This window comes from Hemiscyllium ocellatum, chromosome 37, assembly GCF_020745735.1.
Source record: "Hemiscyllium ocellatum isolate sHemOce1 chromosome 37, sHemOce1.pat.X.cur, whole genome shotgun sequence".
Taxonomy (NCBI): domain Eukaryota; kingdom Metazoa; phylum Chordata; class Chondrichthyes; order Orectolobiformes; family Hemiscylliidae; genus Hemiscyllium; species Hemiscyllium ocellatum.
The window spans coordinates 39,143,675-39,160,825 of NC_083437.1; the positions used below are offsets into that span (position 1 = coordinate 39,143,675).

General features: G+C 40.9%; 1 protein-coding gene across 8 annotated transcripts in view; it reads left to right on the forward strand.

The window, feature by feature from the left end:
- Window positions 1–17,151, forward strand: part of spsb1 (splA/ryanodine receptor domain and SOCS box containing 1) — a 95,205-nt gene that overhangs the window by 15,370 nt on the left and 62,684 nt on the right. For 5 of the 8 annotated variants that reach the window (XM_060852211.1, XM_060852207.1, XM_060852208.1 and 2 more), the window contains exon 2: window positions 15,790–15,968. The exons of the other annotated variants lie outside the window; for them this stretch is intronic. The gene's annotated coding sequence lies outside the window, so the exon portion shown is untranslated. The remainder of the gene's footprint in view (window positions 1–15,789; window positions 15,969–17,151) is intronic. 8 annotated transcript variants of the gene reach the window in all.

Consider the following 17,151-nt stretch of genomic DNA (forward strand, 5'->3'; position numbering starts at 1 on the left):
GTAAGGATGGCGCATTCTTCCCTTTTTAAGGACATTAGTGAATTCGAAGCCGTATGGTCCACTTCTGGTTCCAATTCTGCTGTGCTCCACTCTGAATTCAAATGGAAGCCGAGGGTAGAATTGTCTTCCTGGGTTCTGTTTCCCTTCACTTTGTTCAGATGGGGTTCAAACTTTTTTGTTTTATTTTCATCTACACTTCGTCTTTTTGTTCATTTTGTTTTTTTTTAAACTGTGAACATTCTTTTTGGCCTTCTGTACCCTGCAGTTTATTTCTAGATAATCTTTTCTCCTGCTGTCCCCACCTGTGTCTCCATCGCAGACCTGTTTCATTTCTCTTCTTCTTCTCCTCCCTCCCCCACCCCCATCTTTCACTCACTCGCTCAATAACTGCTCCAATTTCAATGCTGATCTGTTCTGACGGAGGGCCATGAACCTGACATACAAACTGTCTTTCGCATCACCCATTGCTTGACCTGTGGTTCATATTTTTAATTTTAGATTTCTGTCTAAAGTATTCTGTTTTTGAAAACTCCTGGTTGTAGTGAAACTCTGGGCAATGTTGTCAAAACGATATCTTAAGTGTCACAATGAATGTGTGTTTACACACATTATTAAAAAGTGCTTTTGTGTTCTGACTTTTTTTTTTCCCCTTTTTTCTGCCTAACTTTAAATTCAGTGGTGTATCATTTATGTTTTGAGATGTGGAGTTTGGTGCTAAAGGGAAGTAGGATCAAAGTAGGATCACTCTACTTAGGCATGTGGTGTTGAGGGGGAGGTTTGTGCTGATGTTTCTCTGCTCATCTGCTGTAGAAATTAATGAAGGATCGGTGTGGTAAAAGGGTAAAACATGACCTGGATCAGATTAGTTGCCCTAGAATTAACAGCACAAGTTTTTTTTTAAAACCTAACTTGTAATCCAAAACTTTCGAAGGTTCTGTGATAATCTATTTTAATCTAATTGATGTGAATTTTTAACATTATGGATGGAATTTTTAAAAGATAATAACTCCAGATAGAATGACTTAATAACATGCTCCAAATGGTGTTGTGCTGACTTTTAGCTTTAAAACAAATCTGAACCTGTTTCTTTCAAATCCACATATCGATAAACTGGCTGACCTTTTTTTGTTTTCTCCAGTCTCTGCTTAATGGGCCCAGACTTTCAGAAAAAGTTGTCATGGAAGCAGGCCATTCAGCTCAAGTCTGCACTGACCCTTCAAGCATCCCATCCCATCCCTGTCACCCTGCATTTCCCATGGCTAACCCACCTAGCCTGAACACTATGGACAGTTTTAAGGCAGCACAGCGGCTCAGTGGTTAGCACTACTGTCTCACAGTACCATGGTCCTGGGTTCAATTCCTGCCTGTCTGTGTGGAGTTTGCATGTTCTCCCTGTGTCTGCGTGGGTTTCCTCCGGGTGCTCCAGTTTCCTCCCACAATCCAAAGATGTGCAGGTCAGGTGAATTGGTCATGTTAAATTGCCCACAGTATTAGGTGTGTTAGTCGGGGGTAAATGTAAGGTAGGGGAATGGGTTTGGGTGGGTTTCTGTTCGGAGGGGCGGTGCGGACTTGTTGGGCCAAAGGGCCTGTTTCCACACTGTGGAGAATCTAATCCAATCAGTCAAATGTGCACATCTTTTTGGACTCTGAGAGGAAACCAGAGCACCCAGAGGAAACCTGCGCAGATACAGGGAGAACTCCACACAGGAATCAAACCCCCTGGATCTCTAGCTCTGTGAGGTAGCAGTGGTGACCACTGAGCCACTGTCGCTCTGTACTTTAACACCATGGCAATACTTAAACCAGTAAATGGGTTATTCTCTCTGGGGTCTATTGGTAAAGGGAGAAATACTTAATATTGATATGCTTGCAAACATACTCCAATTGGAGTAGATAGGAATTTTGACTAGCAGCCGCTTGATTTATTTTAAAAGGTTTAACTCTTGGATGGAGTCCAACACTGGTTTAGTTTCTAATTTCTTTTTGTGAGAGAGTGGTTTCCTAGCCAGCTCGTTCAAGAATTGTAGACAGTTTATTCAGTTTTCATGAATCTCTTCAAAGGTTTCTGGAGGATTAATGTTGAATGTAACTTCTTCTGATCCATGGTTTTTATGTGCAGAGAGTACAAATACAATATGTTGGTGACTTATTTTTTGTTTTTAGTAAGGCAGAAGTCAGAGTTGGATCATCAGTACTGTTGGCTGGAGCAGTGTTGACACCCCCAACCTATCTTATCTTTTAAAAGTGCTTGGGTTCAGCCTTTTGGAAGTCATGAGACCTAGATAAAGAAATGGGAAACTGTTAGCATTGAAACAGTGGCTTCAGTAGCAGAAAATCAATTTCCTAAAGGCCCATCTCAAAGGTTAAGTCCATAACACTTTGTATAGGATAGGTCTAATTTAGAAATTTAGTTTTCTTGGAAACTGCTTTATCTCTGGCATGTAGTACAAGCTGCTGTCAGTGCAGAAAGGTCCCCAGACAACTTGATGGATGGACAGACAGATTTTAACGTGAGTAGCCTGAAATTCATAGTCTGGTTTTCAACTTTGGAAAATCTCCCTACTTATATGGTTGGAGTCACCTTTTTCTATGGGGTTGTTAATATACCACCAATTAGAACCAATTCACTGACTAGTATGTGGGCAATTAGCTTGAAACCCTTGGATTTCTATGTAGGTTTTGTCTTTTTCAAACCACCTCAGGGGAAACGGGAGATCTGAAACACCAACACCCATATTGCTGGTGTTTGGGTGTGCCATCAGCACAGCAAATGCGGTGCTTTTAACGTGAAAATGAATGTGCATGTTGTATGCAGCTGATAAAAGGAAAATGAAGATTTTGGTTTTGCACGCTTTGAGTCATCAAGATGTACAGCACAGAAGCAGACCCTTTTGATTGGCATGGATGAGTTGGACCAGATATCCAAACCTAATCTCGGCCCACTGCCAGCACCCGGCCCATATTCCTCCAGACCCTTCCTGTTCATGTACCTATTCAAATGCCTTTTAATAGCTGTAATTGTACCAGCCTCCTCCACTTCCACTGGCAGCTTATTCCATACTTGTACCATCCAGTGTGAAAAATTTGCCCCTTAGGTCTCTTTTATATCTTCCTCTCTCTTACCCTATGCCCTTTAGTTCTGGACTCCCCCCAACACAGGGCAAAGATGTTGTCTATTTATCCTATCCATGCCCCTCATGATTTTATAAACCTCTTAAGGTCACCCCTCAACCTTCGCTCCAGTGAAAACAGCCCTAGCCTATTCGGCCTCTCCCTATAGATCAAATCCTCTAACGCTGGCAACGTCCTTAAATCTTTTTCTGAACTTTCAAGTCTCACAACATTCTCCAGATAGGTTTTTGTTTAGTGGTGGGTGGCTATGTAACAGTTAAGCTTTCTCAGAACTTGTGTATTTGTACACGTACACTCCCAACACGGTTGTGTTTTTGAAGCAAAATATTGATGTGTAGCAGAGTCTGAAGGTAACACTTAGCATCTGTTTGTATATTATTCTTAGTCTTTCGGATTTTACTCATGGCCGTTTCAAGATGTGTGAGCTTTTAAACCATTTTCTCTACCAACTCTGCCCACTTTTGATGAGCTGTTTTTCTTTTCCAGAAACTATTATTCCAACTTTTTTTTTCAATCCACCCCTAACTGCCTTTAAATTTTGAAGGTGATCTGTTGCTACTGGAGACTGTTGCAAGCCATTCTCTTCTCATCATCCCTCTCGCTGCTCTGAATTCAGGTACTTATACAAGGAATGCCTATCATTCCAAGTCAGGATGGTAACTGGCTTGCGGACATTGGTGTTCCCATGTATCTGCTGTCACCTTCCTTTTCCTTTCCAGACAGTAATAGTTGTAAGTTTGGAAGATGAAGCAAAGGAACCTTGGTGAATTTCTGCAATGTACCTTGTAAATGGTGGTGTAGATGTTTTTATTCTGGATGGTGTTAGGTTATGTTTTAGAGCTGCACCCATCCATGTAAGTAGGGAGTAGTCCTTCACACTTGACCTTTTTTTTTTGTAAATGGTGGGCAAAAAGGTTTGGAGTTGGGAGGGGAAATATCTGCTGCAGTTTCATGGGTTCATCAGCATCTGTTCAACAACCTCCTGCATCCTTTAGAATGGAAGGAAGGTAGCTGAAGATGGTTGGACCAATATTCTTTCTGATCTTGTTACCAGAACATGCCTGTCCTTTAGTCAATGATGCAAACAAACTTGTCCTTATGATGCTAACTGCCCATGGACCAGTCCAGTTAAGAAACTTTGAGCAAAAGCCATCAAAGACCTTGATTTGTTTTATGATCACTCATTTTGCAATTCCTAAACACTTTATCGACTGGACTGGAAATAAAAAAAAAGTGCAGTGACTTTTTTGAAGAAACACCTTGAGGGAGGAGAATAAAGGGCTTGAGAAATAACTTTCCTTTTGTAAAGCGCATCTCTGGAGGGTAGGTTCCCAAGATGATCGTGTAAAGTGGGATGTAGGCCGCTGAGGTTTGAGTTTCATGAATTTGATGGAAAGCTGGGTGACTGATGTAACAATTCATTTTATTGACTGAAGTGCAGTGGTAATGTCACTGGGCTTGTATAATCTAGGACTCTGGAATACTAGTCCTGTGACTAAGATGACTGGTCAGGCTAAGAGTCCTGCAGCAGGTGATGACATTAAAAATGAAATTTTGCAATTTAAAATCTAACTGAATGTTGACCAGGTAAGTACCGATCTAATTTCAGTCATATCCTTTTTTTTATTATTATGGAGGAAATAATGCCTGGTCACCAGAATGAATGGTGACCCATAACACCTGACTCTAACTGTGCTCTGCAATGATCTAGTAAATGACTCTCTATTCAAAGGCAGTTGGGTAGGGGAACAAATGCTGACCAAGCCAGTGACCACTTGTGTCTCTGATATTATTTTTTCTTTAGTGCTGTAGTCTTTTTGTGGTGGAGCTAATGTGGAGTTGGATTGAATTTCTTGGTTAGAAATGATCTGCCTTGGGTTGAGACAGTGTCTGGGATAGAGGTTGAGGTCATGATTATGAAATTTCTTGTGTGGACCATGAAGATGTCTTCAGCCTTGCTGAGAAGTCTGATCTCCATCCTTGGCTGAGCCACAAACCGTGAAAGGAAGGAAGCAGTGGAATGCTTTGAGGAGGTTGCCATCAGTGTACGTGTGAGAATTGACACCGTCCTGATTGAAGGAAAAGCACAACAGGTTGGGCGGTATCCGAGGAGCAGGAAAAATTGACGTTTCTGGCAAAAGTCCATTTTCCTTTGAGCCAGAGCAACTTGTTTGATCAGCATCTCCCACCATGACTTCTGTGGATATAGACTGGGGTTAAAGGGAGTGGACTGATTCCCATCTTGCTAGATTCCACAAGACTGGAATTTTAAAATGTGCACTGATCTTGCTGATTCATTTTGGGCAGGCCAGTTATTTAAAACTGTCAGGTTCCTTAAGTCACCAGGGAAGAACTAATCTTATAATCAAAATGTCTTCAAGCAAAGGTTAAGCTGCACGTCTTTAAACAACAACAAGCAGTTACCTTTAGGAAAAAAATAACCTACCAAGATCTGTGAAAAATAGCCTGCAAAATGTTATCTTGAGTGCATTTTGGCTGAGTAGCAGTCAATCAGAAACGGGGAAAATTTTTCTCACTGCCTAAAGTCACCTTTTGCATGAGTAACTGGCACTAGGATTTAGATTAGTTAGTGTGGAAACAGGCCCTTCGGCCCAACAAGTCCACACCGACCTGCCGAAGCGCAACCCACTCATACCACTACATTTACCCCTTACCTAACACTACAGGCAATTTAGCATGGCCAATTCACCTTACCCGCTCATCTTTTGGATTGTGGGAGGAAACCCACACAGACACAGGGCGAACGTGCAAACTGTATCAAATATGGCTGGCTGATTTTTGTTTAAATCTAGAGATAGTGGCAGTAAATTTCAGACCCCCTTTTTAAAAAAAAATTACTTGAGTCACCTGTATCTTTGTCAGAATTTTACACCTGTTTTCCAACTCCAGCTTTGACCTCTCGTATTATAGACTCTCTCCAGTCAAGCAGCTTGTGTTCTTAGGAAAAGACGCAACATTTATTGCTGCAGACAATGTTCCTTACACAGTCCAAGATGTGTTCAGTCAGTCTTCTAAAATTTTAGTATCTTGGGTGACTCCTCTCAGCTGTGTCCTCTACAAGATGTGTTGCTGCAACCCTCCAGAAACTGGTATCTTCACCAGGAATAACCAGGGTAGCAGTGCACGGCAGCATCACTGAGTCAAATGGTATTCTGTTCCTTTTGTCACTTATTCAAAACCACATTTGTGGGAGTACTTTTGCTATGTGGATTACATTATTTTATGTAAATGGGGTAATCTTGCCAGCAACACCTCCATGTTCCATATTCGTTTATTTTGCCAAAATTCTTTTTCTGGTTTGGAATCCCCAGGAAGTGGATAGTTGCAGCAGTGAATACAGGGGCAGGGATCAATCACTGGAGAGCTCGGAGATTTCAGCATGACCATTGTAAAGCTTCGAAGGACTTGGAACTAAGTGTGACCTGGTGGGACAAATGAAGTACCACGTTACCATCAGCCAAAGGAATAGGTTTATGGACGTATCCACGCTTTCCAATCGACTTCAGCATAAGACCTGAAGTAAACCACTTAGCTCTTTGAGTCTATTCCACTATGTTTCAGTGAGATCATGGCTGATCTGAATTCTCAACTCCTTATCCATACTAATCCCTGATTCTCTTCTCTTACTGATTTTTCAAAGCTTTGATAGCTTTCTGCAGTAAAGAATTTTTGCAGATTATCTCCCCTCAGCAGAAACTGCTCTTCCTATCTTTAACTGCCTTTCTGAGATTATGCCTTCTAATCCTATTGAGGGTTTGACTGGGTAGGTGAGAATTATTTTCCCCTTGCAGGTGATTGTGTTTGCTTTCAAGAATTGTTGCCCCATATTCTAAACTTCAATAAGTACAGGTGCACCCTTCTCCACTTCTCCTCGTTAAAGACAATTCCTCCATATCCAGGATTAATTCGTCCACCTCCTGGGCTTCCTCCAATGATTTATATTTTTTTTAGATAAGGAGCTGAAAACCATTCATGCTCATCTGACCTAGTGCCTTGTATAGTTTCAGCAGGATTTCGTAGTTGCATTAATATGTTAAATACCCCATTTCATTTAATTCAAAAGGAAAGCGTGCCATATGACCTCCCCACTGAACCCCATACCAGCTTTTAGCGATCTGGGTACATCAGCTTCTGATGTTTTAATCATCATCAGCTCTGTCGTCTTCCTGCCAAAGTGTATAATCTCCCTCTGATAATTCCACCCAATAACGAGTTTTTGTCCATTTTTTTTTTGTTTTTAACATGTATGATGGTCTGCAGCAAGATACAGACATGTACTTGCCTTTCCCTTAGTCATCTTCACATTAATGTAACTCACATGAGTGAAGTGAATTATAAAAATAACTCTGTCCCTGTATTGTGAAACTCCTCCATTACAGATTGCTATTCTGAAAATGCAATCAATCTCTTCCTCAACTTTGTTCTTTGTTCATTAGCCAGTCCATTTATCTGTGCTTGCTTTATTTAAAAAAAACACTACCCCTCTGACACTAGCTTTTTCTTTCTGATTAAACAGCTCTGTGCCACTTTTTAAAATCAATTTCATTTTCAAAATCAAAACATTTACTGATTCTTTTAAATTTCCTTTTATCTATCCTGGTGCTAATCATAAAACTAGTAAACCTATCCGGCATAATTTTCATTTCATGAATTCCATCTTGCTCAGCTTGATTTGAAGTTCATGTGTTCCTAACTAGTCTATTGTATCCTTTTTTTTTGTAATAAGACTCTTAACATTTTTCCAATGACAGATGGTGAGCTACTGGCCTGTAGTTGCCTGTTCTGCTTGCGAAACAAAGCTTTTCACTATACTACAATAAATCAAATCTAAACAATATTGCCTTTCATACTTATTAATTTTAAGTCTTTGAGAATCTACCAATTCATGAATTTTCCAATTTAAGGGATTTTAATTCCATATTTTCATTTCAGTGCATCCCCAATTTGAGTCGGTAGTGAGACACAAGATAGAATTTGATAGCTTAAATCTTGGATGTACTGCAAGTTGTAAAACACCTCCACTGTAAAAATGTCTTTCTTGTTAAAGACTTCTTGCTTGCTGATCTTTAGACTGTCACCTGCCTTAACCCATGATTAGCTTTTTCATGCCCTGGAGTGGCTCAACAGGTTTAATGCAGAACCTGCTACAAAAATAACTTGGGATGGGCAGTAAGTTAATTGAGTAGTCAACCGTACAAGAATCTGCATGGGACTGACTGCCAGCTGTGCAGTTGTGGCGTTTGATCTCTACTTGTGGGTTTCACTGAGGAAGTCTGGACGTCTGCATATCAGATTTGAGATGCCAGTTTCCTTTCAGAGGAATGTGAAACCTTCACTGATTTGAAGTTTGTCTTGTTTGAAGCAGTGACTTGCATGCTGACCCAGTTTTGGGAGTCTCTGACTCCCTGTAAGTTTAAATCCTGCACAGCAACGACCAATCATGGTGTGAAGATTGGTGACGTGGATGAGATGCTGGAGATTGTCTGTCTGTCTGTCTGTCTGTCTGTCTGTCTGTCTGTCTGTCTGTCTGTCTGTCTGTCTGTCTTATTCTCTTCCCCTCTCCTGTGCAGTGACATACTGTCAAAGTGAAGCTTTTCATTTCAGAAGTTGGATTAAGCTGATTTTGTAATCTCAATTCTTTTGGGTGTGGTTTAACTGCATGCGTGGGTTGCCTTGTGACAAACTTTTTGTTTTTTCCCCTCTGAGCAGAACACCCTAAAGAATTCTTTTTTTAAGAGAATGATGATTTGGAGTGGAGAAGGAAGTTGGCAAGGTGAAGCAGAAGTAGTTGTGGTTAGTGGTATGTTTGCTTGAATTGAATTGTAAAGAATTTTCAGTGCCATCATGGGTGGTCTTGTTCTTCGTTTTTATGCTCAGTGTCTCAGAAGTGAGTTGAGTAACCAGTGTCCAGGAACACATTTATTTAAAGTATCTGTTTTTATTCTCCTTTCTAAATTCAAAATGTTCTATTTGGTATTGGTTAGTGTTGTAATAAACCTTTTTTTTGTTTTGATTTTTGAGGTGTGACCAATATTGTCTTCCTCTGACTCATTCATGGACATGAGTGAGGAGGAAGGCTAATAAGGTTTTATGCTTGAGTCAACTGAGTGAATCAGTCGAAGTCTATCGAATAATTGAGGCAAAATATCCCAAAAGTTGGAAATTAGAAATGCAGACAGAAAACATTGGAAATACTCTGCATCTGTGCAGAGAAACAGTTCCAGCTTTTAGTCCAGGACATTTTGTCAGGAAATGGGGAAATGTGCAGCAAAGTTGCCAAGATTTTGTTTTGCACCAACTGGGTCTGACCAGAAAGTGCAGACTGCTGGAGAAACTCGGCTGGGTCTGGCAGCACCTGTGTAGGTGAAGTAGAGTTGATGTTTATAGTCCAGTGACCCTTCATGACTGGGTTATGGTTATGAACAATATACCAGAAAAATAAGTGAGGGAGGAGACCTGTATGGAACTGGAACATCAAACTTTCCATATTTCCCACAAGAAAGGCAGACCTAGCCAGTTTGACTAATTTCTATTAGCTTCCTTTTTCAGGTACACTGCATGCACAACGTCTGTTTTAGCCTTTTTTTATTTTGCATTGGCCTTTAATCCATCCCCACATACTGCCCCCCTGAACACACTCTAGTATTTGCTGCAACAGAACTCCACCCCCCCCCCCCCCCCCCCCACCCTTTACTACTTCCAAATGTTGAAGTGTTCCTTCTTGGACCTATTTAGTTCCCACCTCCTTTTTTTTTTGATGTGGAAAAAATTCTCAACTCCCATTTTCTGATTTGTTTGTACAAATGGTTTTTATTTCTTGCTTCTGAAATGGATGACTCCTTACCTGTTATGTTCAGATGATAGCTTTTTAGTCCTTGGCTTTTCTCTGGCCTCCATTTGTCACTGTTAACCATTACCATAAGCTGATTTTCCTGATCCTAGCTTGATGCCTCGCAATTTTTTTTAAAAAATCGTATTCTCCCCCGTTTTGTCTTTTTTATTTCTGGTTTTTGGACAATATCACCATTCAGCAACAGTTTTGCATGTGTCCATGTCCCTTTACCCTTCCTTCACCCAGAGTTTGATAGGGACCCCTTGACCTCTCATTTGTGGTACTCCTGCTAAGCTCCTCTCCGTTTTCTGCTACATTTAAATCTGTACACAACACTACAGTCCAATCTTCACCCTCCTCTATCTACACTATCCAGGATTGACTCTTACACCCCACCCACAAGAAACAACTATTTAGCTTTTAACTTCCAGCTTTCAATTTTCTGCTTGTGACTCACTATTGGAACAAGGGATTGCTTTGCAGACACTTGTTGTTCATTTGGGGCCACACACATGGAGTGAAAACTTCTTACCTTTTTTTTATCCTTGTAATTTTCCTAGCTTGCTCCCACTTTGACATTTTTTTCCCTTTTTTTTTCCCACAATCGGTTACTTGCACCGTTCCAGCATGGCTTTGTACCTTCACCTTATTTTATCTTAAACTTTTTCAGGGTCAGAGTTCACAGCTCCCACTTTTTTTCAGACAGGTGTTCGGAATGTTCCTTGTGTGGACCACTCCTTTTGTTTTCTCTCTTTAACCATCTCCATCATCCTTCCTGCTTTCCATGTTATCCCAGATTTTCCTCTTCTGTCCTTTCTCTTTCTGGCCCAATTATTTGAAACCTGTTGCACACTTCTTTTTAAGTAACATTTTTTTGTTCCCATTCTGAATAATTGCTAACTGAAACATCCAGCATTTTTATTCTCCCTCCACACTATGTGCTGTGTTTTCACTTTTATTAAATAGTGTAGATGTTAATAAAAGCTGCTTTTTATTAAGTGATATCAAGAATGAAAATTTAAGATCCAGCTTTATTTCCTCTTGACGTGTATATGAATAGGAAGGTTATGAAGGGATGTGGGCCAGATGCTGGCCAATGGGACTAGATTGGGTTGGGATATCTGGTCGGCATGGACAAGTTGGCCCGAAGGGTCTGTTTCCATGCTGTACATCTGACATTTTCAATTAGCAACTAATCAAAGTAATGGCGATCAAGTAATGGAATCTTTCTAATTTATGCTCTGGTTTGAGTGGCGATCTCCTGGGTGCATAGTTTTCCACATCCCTGCCTTTTGTTCTCTGAGTTTTACAAGCGGGTGGGGCAAAGCAACAAACCAGAACTTCAAGCCTGATCTCTCACCACAGCAGAGATCAAGGCGATGCATGTCTGTACCAGCTCAGGACTAATATTGGAAGCTTGACAGTAATTGAACAAGAGCACTGATTTTTAAAATCGACCACCACTAAAGATTGGTTTGTAGTTTTTTTTTCTGAACATGTGGTTAGGTCTAGTGTTTTTAAAATGTGTATGAAGTCCCTTGGGAGGGAGGTGGGGGATGGAAAATGCAAGTGCCCCATTTTTAAGTGGTGTTGATAATTAGGTGCAGGTGTATATCTCGTGGCACCTCCAAACCTGTGCTGCAACTCTCTCGAGCCCAGGCTGATTTTCTCTTTTAATGTGACCCTGCATACACCATTTCGCTTTGTACTCCGAGATCCCATGTTCTGGGCCAACCTTGAGCATTCCCCATGTTGGGCCTTCTGGAATAGTCTGGTGTGGCGTCTAGAAAACTCTGTGCCCCGACTGAAGAAATGTCTTCATCCCAGTCTTGAATGGCTGACCACATGCTCCAGATTCTGCAGGAGGGAACACTCCTCCTCTTGTTTACCTTGGAGACATTCTGAGGAGAACATCTCACTCTTCTAAACCCTAATTTTTTTTTTGAAGAGCCAGCTTAATTGGGTTCTCAACACTCTCCTCATTCCTGATGAAGGGCTTATGCCCGAAACGTCGAATTTCCTATTCCTTGGATGCTGCCTAACCTGCTGTGCTTTAACCAGCAACACATTTTCAGCTTCTCAATCATGTGCCAACTCTTTGATCCCAAGCGCCAGTTTTTGTGAACCTTTCACTGTGGTCTCCAAGGAAAATGTATCTTTTCTTTTCTTTTTTCTAAAACGATGAAGATCAAAATTACAAACAGTATTCCTGATATGGCCCTCAAGGCTGTATTGCTATTTGCTTTCCCAAGTGAGTACATGCAAATGTGGTTTTTGTCTCTTTAACAAGCATACCTAAGTCCGTCTGAACATCGCTTGTGTGTCTTTTTGTTTTAGTTTGCTTGCTATTACTGAAGTGAATAGCCAAGTGCTCCCACATCAACTTCCATCTGCCACGTTGCCCACTTTCAAACCTGCCTTTATCATTTTTAATATTGATTTTGATTGAAGCTTTTGTTCTCTTTCAACATTTTTTTTAAAACCCCTCTGACCATCTACAATCAGATTGTGAATCAGTAAACATTAATCCAGTCTCCTTTCTGTAATTGTTACCTGCGGTACCTTTCACTTCAGACTGCGAGTTTCTTTAACATTTCCACACCATTAAAGGTAATGGAACAAAGGGCTGAACAATCAGGCACATATATCCTGTCCCTCCGGATTCCCTCCAACAACTTGTCCACCACCGAAGTCAGGCTCACTGATTTTTAGTTCCCTAGCTTATCTTTACCACCCTTCTTAAACAGTGGCGTCTCATTTGCCAACCTCCAGTCTTCCAGCACCTCACCTGTGACTATTGATAATAGGATTGGTGCTGGGCCCTCTACTTTTTGTCATTTACATAAATGACTTGGATGTGAGCATAACCGGTAGTTATTAAGTTTACAGATGACGCCAAAATTGGAGGTGTAGTGGACAGCGAAGAGGGTTACTTCAGATTACAACAGGATCTGGACCAGATGGGCCAATGGGATGAGAAGTGACAGATGGAGTTTAATTCTGATAAATGTGTGGTGCTGCATTTTGGGAAAGCAAATCTTAGCAGGGCTTAAACACTTAATGATAAGGTCCGAGGAAGTGTTGCTGAACAAAGAGACCATGGCGTGCAGGTTCATAGCTCCTTGAAAGTGGAGTTGCAGGTAGATAGGATAGTGAAGAAGGCATTTGGTATGCTTTCCTTTTATTGGTCAGAGTATTGAGTACAGGAGTTGGGAGGTCATGTTGCGGCTGTACAGGACATTGGTTAGGCCACTGTTGGAATATTGCAATTCTGGTCTCCTTCCTATTGGAAAGATGTTGTGAAACATGAAAGATTTACAAGAATGTTGCCAGGGTTGGAGGATTTGAGCTACATGGAGAGGCTGAACAGGCTGGGGCTGTTTTCCCTGGAGTGTTGGAGGCTGAGGGGTGACCTTTAGAGGTTTACAAAATTTTGAGGGGCATGGATAGGATAAATAGGCAAAGCCTTTTCTCTGGGGTCGGCAAGTACAGAACTAGAGGTTTATGGTGAGAGGGGGAAGATATAAAAGAGACCTAAGGGGCAACTTTTTCACACAAAGGGTGGTACATATATGGAATGAGCTGCCAGAGGATATGGTGGAGGCCGGTACAATTGCAACATTTAAGAGGCATTTGGATGGGTATATGAATAGGAAGGGTTTGGAGGGAAATGGGCCGGGTGCTGGCAGGTGGGACTAGATTGGGTTGGGATATCTGGTCGGCATGATGGGTTGGACCAAAGGGTCTGTTTCAATGCTTTACATATCTATGATTCTATATGGTCGGTGAGTGAGATTGTTCTAGGATTGCAGGATGCCTAATGTGATGAAGGACATGCAGCAACTCCTGTCTGTGGATGGGGAAGCTTCATATAGTACTGAGCTCAAGAAACTGAACAGCTACTGGCAAGTAAAGGAAGTGGTTGGCAAACTGCAGCCCCACTGACTGTTTAGTGATGCATGCCAGACCATGAGTCACATGACCATACACCATCTCCACCTTTAAACAAACCTCTTGTCCAGGTTTAATATCAAGTCTTATTTTGACACCACCTTTTTCATGGAACATTTTATGTTTTATATAGTTCTTCTAACATGGCTTGACTTGGGTTCTAACTTTGTGTTATTAATTTGATGCCCAGGTTTCATGTTCCTTCGCTTCCACAGATTATCTTCAGCAGCCTTTTGGGGAGCACGTGTTTTGATCACTTCGACCCCAGTTGAAGCTTGGAAATGAACTTTGTGTTCAGTCTGTCTCTCTCATGAGATGTTGTACGTGCGACACTACCCTTTGTCAATCCACATTGCATTATGCAAGCGAGATGTTCTGAGTGGGTTAGCCAACTTAAAATATTTGGTGCACTTTTATTCTGAATTTGAACTTTGGCTTATTTCATGGTTGAGGTTCGGCAGTAACTGGAACAAAACATTTCATGGATGATATCCTTTTTTTATTTCTGGATTGGGAGCAGTGGTGTGGCCCTGGTGTTAAGATGACCTGTTCTTGCCTCCAAGTGATAGTAAACTTTTTTTTTTCCCATGGATTATGGAATTTTAAATTTAATATTTAGCTCCTACAAAATTCCTGAAGTTTTTTTTTGAGTAGAGGGTTGTGGAAAGCTGCCCAAGTTGTCATGCCTTGTGATGGAATTCCGACTCCAGTATGTTCCAGGAATTGTTGTTTTTTGTCATGTGTAAGCTTTATTTTAAGAGTTCACTTTCTTTTTAAGTGTTCTGAAGTTAACTATTTCAAGTCTTTATAGCAATAGTATTAGTTATAAGTAACTTTTTTTTTAAAAAAGCAAGATCTCCAGCTAGAGCAGTGGATCATAGGACTCTGTGTCATTGTATCATTAATTACCCACAGTGGAAAAACTTGTTTTGCATCCTCGTGAATTTTTGTGCTGTGGCTGCTCTGCATTCATACATGTAAATATTGAAAAATTTTGAGTTAACTGAAATATTTATTTGGTTTGCTGATCAGCATACTGAGGACAGACTATGCAGGTCGCCACCACCCGTTTTATTGAGTTTTACCATTTATCATTCTTATTCTGAAGTTTGATCTAATTATTTTTAGTTCTGTTGGCATGGGAGATGTTCTGGTTTGCACCATCTATTATCTCTAAGACATGATATGATATGATATAGAGGTGCCAGTGGTGGATTGGAGTGGACGGTCAGTAGTCAACTGACACCAGGTTATAGTCCCAACAGCTTGCTTGAAAGCAAGGTGTCAAAGGGACTATATAACCTGATGCTGTGTGACTTCAAACTCTGTTCAAGACCAGTAACTATATCTATTTCCAGGTTTAATCCCATTCCTTTGCGTCACCCTCCCCACCCAATCGAAATTACATCTTCACACCAAATTCTGAAGTCCAAGACCAAGATCACGTTGTGAATTTTGAGAACGCTTTTGAGTATAGGTGACAGGTTTTAATTATGCTGAAAAATTTGTAGCTGCACCTAATTCAACTTCAATTTCTGTTGCTATTTCTGCAGACCACGTTGCAGTCCATGTGCAATTCATGGAATCAACATTGTTCAGAATTCAACCTTCTTTTGAACAATCAAATTTGCAAGTGATTGCAAAAGTAGCTAAACTTGACTGGCAACTGTTAAGTAATTGGGGTGGTATAAAACTAAAATGCATAGTCACACGTATTCACCAATCTGTTTGGACTGGGTCATGGCAGATAAAATGTAGGTGTAGATTTTTGTTTTGGTCTGTATGTTGTGGGTTGCTATGAACATGGTATTTCCTCTTTTAGTTCTAACTGAGTTATTTTGATTTTGTTTTAGGAACAGTAATTCGACAGGAAATTTTAGCATAATTAAACTTCAACTCTAACACGTCAACACCACCAGTTTCTAAAGGGGTTTCGAGAAGAGACCTGTAGATACTTTTTAAGAAAGTTAAAACCTGGTCAGAATTGATATTTGAGGCAGTGGGAGTCTAACGTGGAACTTCTGGCACGGAGGTAAGGGTGCTATCATAGCACACAACTTTTGATTTGATTTATTGTGGTCCCATCTACCTAAGTACAGTGAAAAGCTTTGTTTTGCAAGCAGTACAGGAAGATCATCAAGTGAGGCATCCAAGCTTCTGACTGCACAAAAGCAAAACTAACATTAGAAATGTGCCCTTCAAGAGGAGACCTCATACTGGCCAGTAATGGCCTCTGCTACAGTGTGCAGACAAAACGTTTCAAAATTTGTGGATGATCCGTATGTTGAGGAAGATAATACAGAACTTGATGATAAGGCATTAACATGAACTGATGGAATGATCAAGAAATGACAGATAAAATATTATTGCAGAGATGTGATTCATTTTTGGGAAGAATTTTTCAATGATCTCTTCAAAAGATCGACCTGTTCAGTGATGTCCTTGTACAGGTGGGACTTGAAAACAGGCCACTTGGCGCAGTAGGGGGGCTCTGCCACTGCATCATTGAGAGATACTCTAGAATGAGAGTTTTTAAAAGTGAAATTATTCTAGTGGGTGCAGGAATAGAGATTCCTGTATACACAACTAGGAATTGTGACTGGGCAGGCTGAGGTAATAATTAATGTAGGGGTTAATGTGATAGTTTATCTAACTCTGGGCCAGAATGTCTCAGGGTCAAGTCCCACTTTTCCTGAGTGGGTATCATACTAACCTGTCCTAGCATCTGTCTGTCTCTCAACCAAGGAATTCATAATCCTGCAAAAAAAACCTTTCATTTGTTCTCACCTGGAATATTGCATAGTTCTGTTCTGCAGATTGGGGAGGATGTGGAAGCATTAGTGTGCAGAACAGATTGGCTGTGCTGAAGAGAAATTTAGATTGGATAAGCAGGGGCTGTACTTCCTCTATTTTGGCACCAATCATGTGAGGCCTTGACCAGAGGTGGGATGAGATTCTCTGATCCCCTGGGTGGAAGGGTTGAGAACCACCCACTGTTACTCCAGAGGAAGCAATAGTGGTTTGAGGATTTGTAGTGCTTGCATATCTTGACCTTTTTTTTTTTGTCTGGTGGAAGTGGGTTCAACTAAGGCTTTCCTTAGGAATTGGATAATTGCCTGAAATGAATTTCAAATCAAAAGGCAGGGGAGTGGCACAAGTTGAATTGTTCCTTCAGAGGGCTAGCATTGACAGTGAGGGACAGTTCTCGACAGAAG